The 18,829-nt window shown below is 28.3% G+C and overlaps 1 protein-coding gene across 1 annotated transcript in view; it reads left to right on the forward strand.

Annotated features, from left to right (window-relative positions):
• LOC129962731 (leucine-rich repeats and immunoglobulin-like domains protein 1) overlaps positions 1-18,829 on the forward strand; it is a 328,024-nt gene that overhangs the window by 220,769 nt on the left and 88,426 nt on the right. Inside the window, exon 4 of the mRNA XM_056076691.1 lies at positions 5,848-5,925. The gene's annotated coding sequence lies outside the window, so the exon portion shown is untranslated. The remainder of the gene's footprint in view (positions 1-5,847; positions 5,926-18,829) is intronic.

The raw sequence follows: 18,829 nt of genomic DNA on the forward strand, positions 1-18,829 counted from the left end.
TTAGCCTGAAAATTCGATATTACATCCTATTCGAAACAGTAATTACATTCACATAAGAATAAAAAAGATGCCTCAGATACTTAAGATTGTCTGGATAATTTTATTAATTGTTTATTACTTCGAATTAATTGCATATTTAAATATAAAAATTCTATAATTCTATGTTCAATTAAATCATCATTGTAGTGGAGAAGTTAATAGATTTTAAAAATGAGTTTGCATCACCCTTTCGACCAATAATAAATTTTTATCATTTTATTATTGTCTAATTCATTTGCATAGTATTTATTATTTTTACAATCTACTTATTATTTTATTACTATATTTTATTTATTTATATTTTTTGAATTTTACGTATTATTTTTACTATCATATATTCTCTAAATACAATTTTGTGTTTTAACTTTGGCTTTCTAACTTTCACCATATGTTTGGCGTAGATACGCCAATTCTGGCTCTAGTGCTATAAAATTCACACTCGTTGGCAATAAGACAGCAGAGGAAGTACATATGACCAGGGAATCAGTACTTAGTGCGCATCCAAGTACTGATGAGTAAAACACAGTAAAGAAACAAGTGAAGCACAATAAAGAAATAAATATTAGTGCTTTATTTTGTTATTTTGAAGGCAAATATAATTGTATAATAATGAACAAAACCTAGGTTTAATTTACTGTTGACTCGATACTGGTCTGATTACACACAAAAAAATTGAAAGATTTTCAATCAATAATTGGCATTTTCATTACCTATATCCAAAACAAGTATCTGCAAGATATGTATTTCATTCTCCCGTGCAGCTACCATAGCGTAATTTTCTTACCTATCATTAACCTTCATTAAGCCTGTAACAGCATGGCTGATTATTGCGTGTTCCGAAAACGCTGAACCACGCAATGTAATTATAGTGGAAGTCATGTGAAAATGGGATTAACAATGTGCCATTTTGACAACAAAATTATATCCGAACCGAAATTAATGAGCATAAGTGGGAACTAATCATAATGCGAAGAGAAAATTGCTTGTTTTGCTCAAGTTCGATGTTTAAATTATTAAATTCGTAAAAATAAATGAATAATATCTCTCAGGTATACAAATACGAATAAAGTAGATTGGAAACAAGATGAGTCCTACAATAATTTAAAACTATAAAATATTACATAAAAAATTTTGGATTTATTTTATATTTTCTCACTAATTTTTATATGGACATTTTCTCTTAATTATTAGGTGTCTGAGTAAAATATAATAAAGTGAAAAGAAATGAAGTTATATTGTTCAAATTTTTATTTTTCTGTCATCTTGCGTTCGAAAACAAATTTTATTACGTAAAATTTATTCACGCGGGATTTTTTTTTTTTTTTTTTTTTGCTATTTTAATTAAAATTTTGAAAAATAACTAGAAGAAATAAAATTCTTTTCTTTTCTTCTTTTACTTTTGATGTTATTTTATGATTTTTCATTAATTTTCTTCAAACAAACACTTTTAGTTATATTGACCTATACATCAAAAATAAGTATTATTAATAAATTAGAAATATTTAGAATTAAATTTCTGAGGATTATAAATTTTCATATTTCAAAAATATTTGTTTGGGACTTCTAAGAGAAATTGTGTAAGAAATTTAATTCGAAAATAAATTTCCTTGAAGCAGTACTGAGATCGAGAGCCAGCCATCGTAATACGGATTTCGGATTGCGCATTTACAATGTGCAGTTTTATAGCAAAACTCAACGACCATCTGTGAGATTACAGTTTATTGATAATAAAAATAATTAATTTTATTAGAATTATGGGGAAAAAAGCAATAGAATTTTTTGTAATGATTTTGGGAGAAATCGGGCATCTTAAATATTGTAACGGCGTTTGGGGGTTTTTTCCCTTAAAGGGTCCAGTTAAAATATCGCCACACAAAAAGCCCTTTGACTATTTCCGTACAGCTCGTTATTTTCTTTGAATATAATAGAATAATGAATTAAAAATAAACATTAAAAAAGCAGAATATATGAAAATTATATATATATATATATATATATATATATATATATATATATATATATATATATATATATATATATATATATATATAATGATATTTTAAACTATAATTTCAATTTAATTAATTTCCAATGTTTTATCTTAATTTAGCCCACAGTAACTTCATTCTAAAATATTCTCTTATTTGCTAATCGCATTCCACTTTTTCTATTAATTAATTCAAGAGAAGATTTGTAAATGTTTAGGTCGGAAATTCACATGCTCAGCATGAAGGGATAGAAAAATGTCCAGTAAGCACATTCTTTTTAACAGATCCCTGTGTTTCCCTTACTTGTGACTGACATGCGTCAGAAATCCATATTAGATAATATATTAGCACTGTGAAAAAATATTTTCCCCATCAATATCTCAAGTTATATAAGACGAGGGATAATTTATTTCCCTCTCTCTCCTCTCTTCTTGCCTAATCTGTTGCTGTGAGCGGACGTGCCTTGTCCGCGCATTCTTGTGAATAAATTATGCCTTCCCGGGATGTATTAAAGTGAATTTAAAAATACAAAGTCTCTTCAATGTCTGCGAAAATGCTTTCTGCTTTTCATTAAGAAATTAAATGCTTATATATATAATTAACATAATTTTGCAGATGTGTGACCGAAAAGAAAACAAATTGGGAATTTAGATTCAATTTATTATTCCACTGTTGGGCATGATTTGTATACTGGGTGGATCATGATACGCGTCTGTTTACAAAGCGGCACAAGAACACATTATTTGAAATTTAGAGTTTTTATCAAGAGATTCTAACAGATTTCTTTGACACGTATCGATTTAAAAACGAAATCTTAAGTAACTTTGAAATTATGCCATAGGCGTTAAGGATTTTTATCTTTCCGCTCAGAGCATGAGTGTTTAAAGTGTCAGCAATTTTTTAGGGCTGGTTAGAAACAGTTAAATAAAAAGAATTATTTAGATCAGCAAAGAAAAAAATGTTATAATAAAGTACCGTAAACTAATTTAAGATTAAATAAATAGAAAATAATTAAGGTATAATTTAAATTTATACATATCATATTGTGAATATTCATTCGATAGATCATTTGAATTTAGATTAGAAAATTTTTCTGATACTTCAATCTATAATTCAATGTTAATCAAAATAAAAACTATTATAATTATTGATTCACTGGAAATTTCAAAGTTCAGTATCAGTTATCTAGTAATATATTAAGAAAAAAAAGATGTTCACTGACTTTCGTTATCCTGGATGAACACTGGACGTTTTATTATAAATAATGAAAATAATTGATGATAGATCGTTATATAAAAAATTCAATATCTATTGAAAATTGATTAATTAACAATTAATACTGAGAAAATGTCTTTTATTCATTTTGGCGGTGATTCTTGGCTTAATCGTGATCTCTATACTTTAAAATAACAGGTTCAGTCCAATACAAATCAGGAATAACTGATTGACAATCTCTACCTCCAGAAAAATATATCAAAGTGTATCTTAATGTGGCTCCACAAATATATCCCTGATTTTTCTCTGTTCATGATAAGAATCCTTGAATTTCAAATTCGGCAACAAATGTGAAGGAAATGACAGGAATTAATCTACTAGACGCAGACTCAGACAGTACAAATAACACAAACGTTTCCTGAATAGACTGAATGACTGTCTGAGAACCGTACGTTTCAATGAGGTGCCGTAAAATGTCGATAAAAATGAAAACTGGTGGAGGGAATAAAAGCGATTTATGTCGAAAGAAAAATTATTTTCTGTATGAAGCGATTTATGTGCTGTAAATTTTTCGTTTACTGTGTAAATTTCGCCAGACCATATTTATCTCTAGCTATCTTGCCTTTCGCCTGTAAAAGCAGTTTTCTCTGTAGGCGACTCGATTCCGAGGAAATACACATTTCAGAAGCTGAAATTTACGACGTAAGAAATTATATTTGTTTTATTTTGAAAAAGTTACTGAAATCGATCAGGATTCGTGTTATGTATGTATGTCTTTGTTTTTATCTATAGCTTCAATCTATTGTTTCAAAATTATAAATGCTACAGTAAACAAAATTCCGTTCGCATTCTATGATTTATTTCTTACAGGTAGATTTTGATTCCGAATTTTATAAGAATTTATTTAAAACCCCGTCAAAGAAGATGCAAAATAAATAATATTGTGCGACAATTTGTAAAAGTATATTAATTTAGATTGATATTTTAATTAAATATAAATAGAAATAAATAAATAATTTCAAAAAATAGGAGAAATCGTCAAAGTATTCTTAGAAATGTACATAAAGGTGCATAACAAAAATGTTTAAATTAAACGCTATTACATAATTAACATAATGGCCAGTACAGAAATTCCGAATACAAAAAAAAAAAACATACACTACATGGTGATATAATTTTATGATCTATTATTATTCAAAGAAATGAAATTGTTGAAGCATTTTCAACAAATCAGGAAAAATTATGAAAACTAATTTATTCATACTTATTTCTGTTCATTTAGGGGGCTAGGGGGGTGCATCTACTCTGAATTCTCCGAACAGCGTTTACAATTTTGAATATCCTTATACGAGAATTTTTCTCTAGTTAAAATAACCATAATTCTTACTAATTTTCATTTGAATAGATTTGTAATTTCTTACCATATAAAATATTCGAAAAGAAATAAATTATTACATTTGGAAATAAAAAAATTTCATTAGATTGAATCCATCTATTTTCGAAACATTTTGATAGCCTTTAAAACACAGATATTTTCAATTTTTTCTTTCTTTTATTTATTAAGAAGTAAAAAAATCTGATAGACATCAAGATTGAAAGATATGGTTGAAAACGTACTTTGAAGTGAAAAATCGTGAACTTGAACATTATCCTATAAAACGATTATTTTTTTCAATTTTTCGAATAAAATTTAATAAAAAGATATAATTTAATTTTTTTTATTTCTGTATGCATAGTTTCAATACTGTTTTCATTTTGGAATTAATTTCACACTCAAATTTTTTACATCTAAATATATGCAAACATAATTTGAACTTAAAACTATTCAGAAGTATTCTTATAAATCTCTGCAGGTATTATAACCTATACATTTTCCTATGCTATTCTATATAATCTAATAAATTTCCTTCGGATATCGTAATACTTCCTTATTTTCTTCAAAATAGTTGTCACAAAACTCAAAAAAAAAAATGTTAGCAATAATATACCCTTTTTTTTTGGATGTTGAAACCATCATTATTTTCATAGATTTCATTTCACAAAAATTTAACATATGATCATTTGGTAACACACCTATTGCAATTTTCAAAATTTTACAAGAGAAAGAGTAAAACTGAATTTTTAGCAATCAGTAAAGAATATTGCAGACTTTTTTTCACTTTTGATATAAGTAGGAAATCGTTGTTGTATCGATAAGAAAAAAGCCCTCTAAATTTATAATTAGAAAATTAAATGTTTTCTTTCTCTTGTAAAATTTTGAAAGTTAAGATAAATGGAGTTGCTTGTCAAGTTACTATCTTATTTTCAATTTTTCCCGATAGCAATTAACCCTATTCAGCCATTTCAGTGATAACATGATATCAACTCAACACAACTGCGCGTATCTTCTAATGTTTATTTGAAAATTATTTTGCTCAGTTATGTGGCATCCTATTTATTTTTCATCGTGCAAAATGCGCAGATGATTCCAAAATGAAACTTAGCGCATAATCTGCCATTCACATTGCCTCCTACTTCGTAAAAATTATATTTATGTTTTACGTTTCTAAATTTAGTCCAGCTGTCTAATTATCAGTAATTAAAATACTATTTTTCTTTCTTATAGGGTTCTTCAGGAAAGAAGTTGTCGAAAAAATAAGCGTGTTTGCAAATCAAGCAAATCTACTCTTTCATTCTCATTGAGGTAAGTGAAAGATTTTTGTCTGCAATTTTGTCCTCGAAAATTTATGAGATCTTTTTTTTTTTAGTTTATGCGCAAGTTAACTACCAAGTCTGTAGTATGTCTAAACAAATCTCTTAAAAGGAAAGGAGGAAAAAATAATATCTCTTTAGGAAAATCGACATTATTTCAAATAATGATCGCACTGGTGATACTGAAAACACTGCTGTAAATCAATATCAGTATTAATACAAATCGACAAGTATTTTTAAAGTACGAAAAATATCATTTTATATAAACCTAATTTATGAAATGAAAAGAAAGTTAACGAAGATGGCGGACAATACTCAAATACATCCAAGTTCTTATTTTTATCTGAAATTTTAAAGCAAGATTATAAATTCATTTGCGTTGTTATTACAAGGCCGTCAGTTTAATCCAAATGAGAAAAAAATATTAACGATTGAATATATACGCAATGTTTATAAATAATGCACAAGATTTAAAAACACAATTCCATTATAATAATTTCTTTCATGAAAGCTTGTGTCTTAATCGGACACTTTTGAAATCTTTAAACAAATAAGTCCTTTCTGAAGATATTTCTAAAAAAGAGTTGAAAAACAAACAGCTGAGAAGGTTTATATAAATAAAAATGTGAACAATAAAAGACCATTTCGCCGTGGTTTTCATTAAAATTACACATCCATAGATTACCTAAATATTACAGAAAATCCCACAACTGTTAAAGAAAATTGCATTCTAAAATTTTAATAAAATTTCTAAACAACAAAAATGTTGAATTTTTCTAGGAAACAAAAGAAAATTATTCCTGTTATTTTGTCTCTGCATAAGATTAAATGTAATATAAAATAATAAATAAAACCAAATTCTCTATTTGTGGAAAGATAATTAAAATTTTTAATATTCTTAAAGGCCTGTTTTTTTAACCTAACTGGGGAGTTGAGAATCTTTTGAAATCTTAGTAAGAAACTTGTGTTATTTAAATAGAAAATGAATAATTTCTCAAAGAATAAAATAAATGTATAATAAATTTTATCGGATATTAAAAATTTTAATACCAAAAGTCTTCGAATAATAGAAATTGGAGAGAATTCTTTTGAGCGGATTAATTCAAATAAAACAGCATACTTATTTTATCTGCAATTCTAAGATTTTTTCATTGAAAATGTAACATTTTTTGTGAGTGTATAAAGGAAATTTCACTAGAAAGGCAGGAATCCTTGTGATTTAAAGAAACTTTGTACCTTTTCTCAAATACGGAAACCCGCTTCGCTTAAATCCTCCTGTGCAAATATCAAGAGGCATTATTACTCCATTAAGAAGTAAGAGTAAAGGTGGAAAACGAGGTGTTTACATTTTATTGAGAAATTCAGGAAACGTCAGTTTTTAATGAAATTAAAAGAAATACACAAGTTTCGAATAAAAATGAAATAATAAGGCTCAAAATTACAAATGAAGAGAAATAACTACAATAAAATCGAACAATTGGGGTGAAAATTAAGGACTAGCAAAGAACTCTATAAATGCACTCATCTTATTCACTGCCTATCACACCTCTGAGGAATAAAATCGCCCAAAAATGTTAGCCTCGGGTTCCTGAAACGAACGATGAAAAGATACGTAAAGTAATACTTTAAAAAAAAAATAGCGAAATATGAAGATTGCAATGTACAATGTCAGTTTAATATAATTACATGTATTATTCAGACAAAGTTAATGCCTTTTTTTCCTAAACTTTTATTGTATTTTCTATATTACTGTATAAACTGCGCATCTTATTTTATAAAAATAAAGCTAGAACTTGAACGTAATATAAAGCATACAAGCTTTTTCTTCATCAGATCTTTGACTTTCTACTTTATTTCTGGTGACTTTTACCGCCGTAAACAATATCATTTCTGATTAGGAGGGACCACGGGGGTCAACCCTTATTGTCCATTGATAAAGATTGGTAAAGTATATTAAGGAAATGTCGGGTATTTAAAGATAGTGGTCGCATTTGAATATGGATGATTCTTAGTGATTCTGTCGTATATCGTCACTAAAGAAAGTCGAGAGTTTTTAAGCGCATTCTTATCGACTTCGCAGCATAGAAAACGTTAAGTCAATTCTACAGTTGCTAAGTCACGTTCATATCAAGTCAGTAGCCTAGCAAAGGTAGAGTTCAATTTTGTAGCTGCTAATCGACAAATTCATAACGCAATTACATAAATAGATCGAAAATAAATCTGCTGATTAAGCTTAGCAATATGATTGTTTTTATATTTCCAAAACGTGGAAGACCAAGCCACACTCGACAAGAAATTACAACCGAATCCTTGGTACAATAACAAATAATTTATCTTACACTCAAAAATTATTTCCTATGCATGACCAGAATAAAATAAGTCAGTATTATAAAGCCAGCGTCCTTGCATAGGGGCAGCGCATCTTCCCCGTGATCTGCGCGTCCCGGGTTCAAATCCGGGTTCGGGCATGGTTGTTTTTCATTTGTGTTCTATCTGTGAGGTGTGTAAATGTGCCTTCCTGTAAAAAGGGGTTGTGCAAGCGGATGTGTGAGTTTCATCTTCATATGAGCTAGAAGTCAGACTTCCGCCCTCGGGTGCTCAAGGGTCTTTACCCTCAGAAGCTACTGCACCCCCTTTCCGCGGTAACGCGGACACGATATCATCGTCAGTAAAGCTTGGTGTGTAATCCTTTCTTCAAAAAATTACGCTTTAGGGAAGAGCTATCATAAATTATTTAATTTTATTTTTATTCAAAAATTCGACTCGACAAATAATTATTCAAAAATCTTTATGAATATGTAAAAACTTCAAGCTCAAAGAATTAGCTTTACCGTGTCATTAACTAAATTTCGCATTTTAAATAATTTCTAATATCACATCCTATAATTTATTCATAAAATGCCGTCAGCTCAGCTCAATTTTCAGATTTTATCATATATGATTTTTTTAAAGTTAAAATAGCAAATACTGAAATGCGAATAAGCCCATTTTACATTCAAGTTATTTCCATTTCTTTTTCGCAATAACTTTTCTCGCAAGTAATAGAATTATCTGACTTAATTATCGTCAAATGAGAAGGTTACTTATAAGAAATACCAAATGCATTCATATATGTTGTATATGTGCATTTCTTTTAATATTTTGTTCTTCTATTACAAACCTTTTGAAAGTAAGAAGTATATAATATATAATTCTCCAAAAATTATTTGCACAATTTAAGGTTTTTATAATTTTGAGACATTTTAGTCTGAACAAATATTTAAAGAGGATTTTTCTGAAAGAAAGTTTTCATACAAACAAAAATGTTTGCAAAGAACGTTTGTTCTTTTTTTCTTATATATATTGATAAAAATTCGAAACTTATTTCTTGAAAATTTAATTTTTAACAGTTATAGAACTCTAACTAAATTCCGTTTTAAGCAATAGAAAACCCCCGAGTAACTAATCAAGTTTTATTTAAAATACAGAAATGCAAAGAAAAGAATTTTGATTTCTGGAAATTAAAAATATTTTGAAATATATTACATAATACATAATCACATGCAGAATTATTTGATTAGGCGCATTGATACGTCATTTAGATAATAATATATCAAGCATCAAAAATAAACAGTAGCATCAAAATAAACAATTGCCAGTAGCATCAAAAATGAACAATGCATCCTTTTACTATTTTCATCGTATAATATTCATTAGACATTTCAATGTTATCTTGTGATCCCATTTTTTCTGAATATGAAAAGATATTTTTGCTCCAAAATAGAAATAATAAAATCATTCCTGAAGAACATAAACAACAGGTTTCAAATTACTTCCTAAACTTTACCATTTTGATAAGGTTCATGCCTCACGTCACGCTGACTTTACTTGAAAAATGCATCCAATAAAATCTGATTTCTTATGGGATACGCACATGGTTCTTTTCCGAAATGAAAATAACTGTAAAAAATGACATCGTCTAAAAATACTCGTAACCGAAATGAATTCGAATCTATCTCCGAGTTTATACGACGTTTACCGAGCAACTGAAATGAAAGTTTATCATGCTCCTGTACACGGATTTCATTTTACGAGCCGGAGTTTATGCCGAAAGCCTGGTATGGAGGTAGCGTTTTTATTTTGGACTGTCTATATAATAATCTTCAGAAGGCCTTTCCAGCAGTGAACCCTTCTCCGCGGAGTAAGACTTAGCTTTATCTCTAAATCTTCCCAATATTCTTCCTTTGGTTATAAAGGTTTTTTTTCCTTCGATGACCTTTCTGAAGGTCAAAAAGTGAAACATTTTAAAGATGGCGGATAAATGTCAAATAATACATCATCCAAATGGCCAAATGAAATATTTTCAACTTTAGTGTCTTAATCACATTCTTAAGAAGTAAAAAAATATTTTTCATTATTGTTTTGGTTTAAATTTGATGCTTTTGTGTAGGCTGTTCAGTAGGGCTGTGCCGATTTTCGATGTATCAAAAAAGGATATTTTTGTAAAATCGAATTTTTATGCCAGTTTTTAAAAAATATCGATCTATCGAAATCATAATCATGAATAATAATTCACAATGAATCTCGATACATTAAATCGATATTCATAATTAATGTGCGTTTTCGATTTCGTTTTGGTTATCGGTTAATGTTTATTTTTGTCGCTCTTTATTGTTATTGACCTTCATACAGAATTTTTGTTAATATTTCTATAAATATTGCCATATTATAATATATAAAAATACTCGTTTTAATCATGTCATTTTGAAATGAACTGTTTTCTGTTCCCCAACTAAATGATACAATTATAGAAAAATAATTGCGGTTATCAGAAGGTTATTGATTGTCTTTTGTTTAATCGCTAAATATTCTTCTTCGGAAATAAAAGGAAAAAGGATTCATTCAGATTAAATCGACAGTTTTAATCGCAGCTCGAACTTTATTAAAGGGGTTTTAACACAATTATTTTCTAACTATTTGTATTCAAAAGAAAACAATTTTTTTTTTTGTATATAAATCGGAACTTTCTTTTATTTGGAGTCTTTCTGATCAGTCAATATGTTAAGAGATGCTATTTATAACGTATAATAGCTATAAATAAATAATAATATCAAGATATATCGAAAAATATCGTTATTTGTTGGACGATATATCGCGATGATAAAGTTCGGTCATTGCATAGTCCTAGTGTTCAGTCTGGTGTTAGTTAGTCTGATTTATAACAAAACTGTGCTCCTTACACTGCGAATTTAAAACTGATTTATTGGAAGGAATTTGCTAGTAGAATACATTTGGAACCTACTTCACAGGACTAATAATTTTCTAACAGTCTCAAACCTTTGCTTGAATGCATGTCTTACATTTTCCAGACGCACGCAGAATTTGATTCCGAATCAGGTTCCAGACATTATTTGGAATTTCAAATATAGAATGTTTAGTTGAGAAGTTTCAAAATTTTAATATGAAACGTTCTAGAATCTTCTCGAGAAGCTGTATAGGTAAAAAAAAAGAAATGAGAATGCGTATGGAATTATGAATTTTTCAAATATAATTAACTTATTAGGGCAGTAAAAAATTAATTAGTGATCATTTCGAAAATCATGCTCTAGTCTCTCAGTTCTGTCTAAAATTTTTCACATGGAGAATACTTTGGATTGTTCTTTTTTCACTTTTAAAAGTATGTTTCCGTCCATATATTAATCTTAAATAGTCATCATCTAATGTTCTTGTTTATTTTAATTGTCATTCACTTCTCACCTGCATAAAAAAGTAATACAGTGAATTTTTGAACTTATATTGTTTTTGTACAGTTGAAATTGTATGGAATTGTGCAAGAACAATACAATTTCAAAAATTCACAGTCGTGCTTTTTTATGCATTCTTGTACAATTGAAATTATATTCTTTGAATCTACTTTTTTTTAGATGCATTGTAATTTCTAGGATTTCAAGTCTTTCTTTGTATTCTATATTGTAAGAAACTCTTGAATGAGTGCATGCAGATTTAAAAATCTATATATTCCTTTTTTAAATTCTTATTGCAGAAACTGAATACTTTGATTTTTTAAAAGATTTTTATCTGTTTACAATTTTATTCACTAAAAATGATATTCTACAAGTGAGCTTCATTGTCTAAATAATTGTATATGACTTTTATTTATCTTGATAATGTAAGGGTTTGTCATAATTGTAATGTCATAAAAGGTTTAAATTCTATAATTTTTGCTTAATTCTAAAGCAACAATTAGCAATTCCTTTTATTAACCAACGTAGACTAAATCTTTTTGGTTTTGAGGGCTTGTTATGTAATTAAATTACAGGGCTGATGCAATTCAACTAAAGCAGAATATTAAAACTAAAATTTCCTTAAAGCTATATTTTTTCATGGCAGTTTAAGTACGTATAAAAAGCACAAGTTACATTCACACAACCCTTTTAAACCCATTTCCACCTCAGTAAAAACTTCGTAATGGTGTCTAGCTTACAGTAAATCCTCAATAAATAAAGCTTTAATGGGCGCTACTTATTGCAAGCAAGACATAAGTACATAGTTACGAGCGTACAAGTAGGTATCTCCTGAAAGACCTGCATTCACTTTATTGTAACGTTTTTCCCACTAAAAGTCCTCCTGAATTCCATTTACAGAGGTTACCGGTAGTATTTTATGAATTCTTAAAATATGAAAGTAAATACTGTTAAATTTTAATCCTTCATACTTTTCTATTCGCGTGAGTACTGTTGAATGATGCAAAAAAAAGGGAACTTAAGGTATGAATAAAGGTAGAATTTATTTCTTTGATATAATGTGACATATGTCTCGGATAAATAAATTCAAAATAATTATCAAATAAAAGGTGCCTTAAAAATTTAAAGTACCATAAAATCAGAATAAGTGGTATTTGCTAGATAAGGTTTGAATGTATGAGAACACTTTTTTATAATTTTGTTTTTTTAATACCAAAATGTGTTGAATTTAATATGTTGTTATATTTTTTGAATAAAAAATGTACACGATAAATTATTTCTGATAGTTTTTAAAATACGATAAATGCGAACGTTTTTCTTTTACACTATTGGAAAATATACATAGGATGCACCCCCCAAAAAACAATATATAAAATTTAAAACTCTGCATATCATTCAAATTTAAATAAAATGAAAGCATAATTGCTTTCTAGAACTATTAGAGAAATTTGATATTATTTCAATTATTTAAAAAAATTAATTAATTTATTTTTAAATATTTTAATTAGATCGCAAAAATGTTCTTTAATTAAATATGGAAGCGCGACTTACAATTTATTCTGTCCAAAATAAATTTATGTCAAATAAATTTGCCCGTAAACCAAATTTATTTTATGCGCCATGAATAAGAAAAAAAATTCTAGTACTTTTTCTGATTTCTGAATTGAAAATGCTGATTTAAAAATCATCTTCACCATTTAATTACAATTCAAAATTAAGCGATATATTGCAAATTTTTACTAGTACAATTCTTCAAAACTGGTTATTGTTTTAATTAAATAAAAATAAACTGGATGCTACACTGTAATGCGCATTGATCTTTCTCGTGCATTAGATTGAAAATGAAGTAAGTTAGCTTAGTAAGTTAGAAAATTTTGGCCTGAATTTCTTGCATAAGATCAGGATATACTAAGCTCAATTTTCGCAAATGATTTTTGCATTATATTCAATCAAATTTCTTTACTTGATTAAACTAAAATTAATAAAATCAGTAATACAATTTTTGATTCGTTCATTCTAGTATTAGCGGAAGTCTTCTGGCTAGCAACTGTCATTGACGTCCATTTTCTCAATAGCAGAGATCAGATTATTTGCATGGAATTAAAACGCGATTGCAGACTTTTTACGGTTTACATTGAAAGTAAATTCAAACAGACATGGTATGATTCTTGATTGTATGAACTATCATAAATAGTTCTAAATTCAATTTTATGGTTATTTAAGCTTGAAAATTTAAGAACATTTAGAGTCAGTTTTACTTTGGTGGATCTTTTGAAATGAGTAACAATAAATACAAACATAAATTTAACTCGGATATGGCTTTTCAGATTTCCAGAAATCCAAGAAAAACATAGGAAAATCCTGCTAAATTGACAACTTTAGTAGGATTTTCTCTTTTACTTTGCAATATATACACTTTTTAGTTTGCAGTAAATTGATTTATTTGAATTCATGTTTTTCAATCGCATCAAAGAACAAGGTGAAATTTAAAAAAAAAAAATGCATCCGTTATTAGTTATTTAAAAGCCAAAAAAATCGATAATTAAGCAAACAAGCTGGTTGCTAAAGGTGGCTAATGACTAAAAATGGACAAAAAAATAGAAAATAATTAAAATAAATATTTCTACATTATAGAACACTAATGATAATCTTTTAAAAACTTTAACTATCTTTTCTTATTTCATAATTTATTTCCGGATTTTTAGGATTCCTATTTCTTTATTCATATGTTTACGCCTTTTATTTCTATTTCTTGCTCAGCCATCTGTCAGCCACTGTTCTACTAGTTTTTTTTTAAAAGAAAACCTACTACCTTCTAAAATGGATTAAATTTGTTTTGTCATATAAATTATCAAAAATTTCATAATTATCAACCATTTCAAATTCAATTCAAAATATCTTTTGATCCAATTCTATAGAATTTTAGGTTCATCGAAACTTCTGTACAAAATACTATCGAGTTGTTTATTGAATAAATTGGCGAATAATCGATCCTGAATTCTTAATGAATAACATGCTTTGTTTCCATAGGTTTCCATTAAAGTTAGTTTAATTTTCTTCAAATTTTCAAACGCGTAAAACGAAGTATTAAAACTCGAAATGCGCGTTGGTTTGCTTCGATTAACCATATATATGTAAGAAGAAATATCAATATTTGTATCCGAAGTTTGGAATTATTTGGTAGATTACCTTAAGTAGAAGCTTATTTAAACGTTCACGAGCCATTTGGAATAGTTTCACATGTGATGAAAGAGAATCAATATTTGTCCTAGAACTTTACCTATTTTATTATGACGACTCTTTTGCTGTTTAAACATATTATTATCGTAAACTAAAAATGATTCGCAGAAGTTTTAAGCCATGCTGGTTACAGTTTTGATTATTCAAATATTAGCTGCGGATCTTTGATTGAGTTGATTAAAACTGAAAGGGAGCATAGAAAAATTTAAGAAATAAAAATAGCTTTCGTTGAATAAATAAAGGCTGTTTTCCTAAATTAGAAATTCTAATTTTATAAAACGTGAAAAGACCTTTCACCTTAACTCTAACCCATTTGGCTACACGGTTTTATTTCCATTTATAAGCTTCAGATGGCTGTTCCAATGAGTGTTTGGAAATCCCTTTTTATATGCTTTTTAATGAAAATTTGTACAAAAGACCGATATATGGTATGGTATACCGGTATTAGAATTAGATTTAAACTGGAAACTTGGAAAAATGCAGTGATGACGGTTTTATGAATTGCTTTACCATTAAAAATACTATCAAAATATATATTTTTTTGTATTGTAAAAAATATATTGATAAAAAAGATACTTTTATTTTTATTACAGAATTATTGTAATCTGATTTGTATCGCTGGGACATTGTTTAATAAATAATGTAGCCATTTGGTACATTTTTAATTTCAGGGAAAAAAAATACTTAAGGTAGCCGACTACGTTCGAAGCAATATTTTTGAAAAATTGGATTTTTTAAAAACTATTTATGGTTTTTAGATGTATTGTCAATTATAAATACTATATATACAAAAAAATTATTTGGAAATATAATATATTTTGAGAAATAGGAAAATTTGTAGTAAATTTTAATGAAATTTAACCTAAACGGTTAACACTCTACACAAAATTGCAATGCAGCAATCTTATTTTTCTTTGTACACAAGTTATAGAATATAAGGATGAATGAAATGAACCAAAATCTAATAAACATTTTGAGATGCAAAGAAATTGCGGGTAAAAACGTACGTATATATACATTTTTTCCATACATTTACAACTTAATTTTTCTAAAAACACCTATAAATAAAAAAATATTTCACCAACAATAAAACTTTTGGTTCATTTCATTACCCATATTATTTAAAATACATGCTGAAATTTTTATGTAAATACATCAATTAGTTTTTGAGATATCATATTAACGGTGGATAATTTTTATGAAAATTAAAGTTTGAGAAAATTGAAGTTAAAAAAATATTTTAGCTAAAAAATTGTTTAAAATTCTCCTGGATGATAGGTCAGACCTTCCTTTTCCTAGAAAATACTATTTTGGAAAGAGGAAAACCTGAACTACAAGAAATAATAATAAAAGAAGATTTCGCCAATGTGGTCGAAAACCAGTGTTTTTAACGTAGTCGGATACCTTAAAATTTTTTTTAATAATTTCCCTAAATTATATGCAGTTATTTAAAACACATTTTTTCCAAATATATATATATATATATATAAAATTATGCACTCTAGCTTTAACACATCAAAAAACTTCACCAGTTGATAATATCTTTTAGAAAACCACGCATAATTGACCAGAAACGTCATAAGTTCTCTGATATCTGAACATAACTGACTGGATATTAAACAATTAAATATAGCTATATAGATTTATTACACGATTATTGTAGAATTATTACACGATTTATTTGTAGAATTCTTAACTTGTGAGAAAATAATATTCATGTGAGTTCAAGTTGTCTTACATTTTTTTTTCACTTATGTTATTCGCTTCGCCTATTTAATTGATTATTACTGTGAAATGTTATAAAATAAAATAATATCATAAATAAACGTATCGTTTTGTTTTTAAAATGGAACTCTGCAAAGTTGTAGAGATGGAAAATTTCCACTGAATTTGAGATATATATGACTATCCAAGTGATATCTAGTCTAATGATAAAGAACACGATAATTTTTCAGAATGCAGATCTGATTCAGACGATTTGAATAAATATCAGATGGACAAAACGACAGAGACCTCTTTTGATTGACCATGATATTAAATATGAAGATAAAATGTCGTAAATCGTGAGAAAACAAGTTTTAAATGTTCTGTTCTTAAGATTAATGTTTATATGACGTGTGTATTTTCCCCCAACTAAATCGATAATGCTCCGTAGCTTTGTAATGGCGTTTTTTCTCTATGTACCATTTTCAAGACAGGAACCCTAATAGCGCAGTTTACCGCCAATTGGTGCTATGATCATCATGCGGTGCATAACCAGTTTAATATGTCTAGACATTATTTTCATGACTGTAGCTGTATTCGTTCTGAATTAAGACAGGGACAAAATATTTTCAGTGGGTATCCTATACAATTAGAACTAAATGCGTTCATTCATTTAATTATTTATATGATCCTTCTCGTAAATATTAAGAAATAAATTCTCAAAAGAATTAAAGCTTATGTATTTTTCTTCTTAGAAATATTCTTGTAGCTCTCAGTGAATAATTCCTATGCTTATATAAATTCGTATTTGTTGGCTTTCCATATTTTTTTAATGTCAATTATTGAGTTTTATGTCCTCTGAACTGATTTTTAAAGCAACAAAGAAATACAATTAAAGAGATTTTATTCTTTTTTTTCCTTTATTGTTTTTCAGAAGTGGAAGGACTAATATTGTTAGGAATTCGGGGTTTTTTCGATTTCTTAGTCGAAGAAGAAATACAATGAACAGACCTCAATAACAAAAGACTACGACTTTTATTAAATACGAAGATAAGAATGCGCAGACAACAAATAAACAGCCGAAACGTAAACACAGCAGCACACTGCAAAAAATAGTAGCCCACAAGTAGTAATCTGTAGTAATAGCAACCACAGCACACAAAACTGCCAGACAAAATTCGGCAGGAGGAGGGAATCTGCGTAGCTTCATTCTACGGTTTCTCCAAACGCCTGCAATTCTTTACTGTCTCCAACCGCCGATTCACTACTACACTACTCGATGCTGCTTCTATAATAAACACCAGGATTCGGCCCACAACTCAATTCACCAAACGCTTGAGCTCCACACAACGCTTGCGCTTCGCTGGACTGATACAACTATTCGCCATTGACTCGCTGTGCGACTTTAAACTTCGCCACGATTCTTTCCACGGCTCAATACACAAAAACGGTCTTCAGCTTAGACTGCCAACCTTTTATAGTTCCCGGTGCAGGATAGAGAAGGTTCTAGAACAATGAGGCATATCTCGGTTCCTATTGGCTCTATCACCAAAATTCTGGAAGATTTCAGTATTATCTATTTTGTTGCCAAAGTCGCGAAGTCCTAAGATCACTGATTCGGCATCCAATTAGAATCCAACATAGCTAGCTGATCGTAAAACGGCCTTTCCAGGGTTTGAACGAACCGTGCTGGGAAGCAACAGTACAGATTTGTAACATTATATTAAACGTTTTTTTTTTTTAACTCGGTCTTAGTTTTGAATTCAAAAAAGACTTCTGAGTGTGATATTTCAAATTTAAAATTACTCAGATTGAAAAATAATTTAAAATTACTGTCAGCCTTACAATAATTTCTTATTAAACGCATAATGTGGGAGAATAGCCTATTTACTACAATTTATATGACATAGAAATGCATTGAAGGAAAAGATTTAACTTAAAATTGTCAATATGATTTTCATAAATGAAATGTCCTTGATCTGATTGATGTGAAATTCCAACCACTATAATTGCTATTGCTTGGGAGCAATACTGAATAATGAAAAATCGTAATAATTCCTTTTTTTTTATCAAATTATGATACCCCCCCATATTTAATTCATATAATCTATTGTTATCATAAATTAATTAATGTTATCCGTTCGAATCACGTTTAATCCGCATATCTCATGCTTTCAATTTCGGAAGACCTCGAAATGGAAAAAAATAAAGATGACAATTTTTTTCATT

This window comes from Argiope bruennichi, chromosome 3 (assembly GCF_947563725.1).
Source record: "Argiope bruennichi chromosome 3, qqArgBrue1.1, whole genome shotgun sequence".
Lineage (NCBI taxonomy): Eukaryota > Metazoa > Arthropoda > Arachnida > Araneae > Araneidae > Argiope > Argiope bruennichi.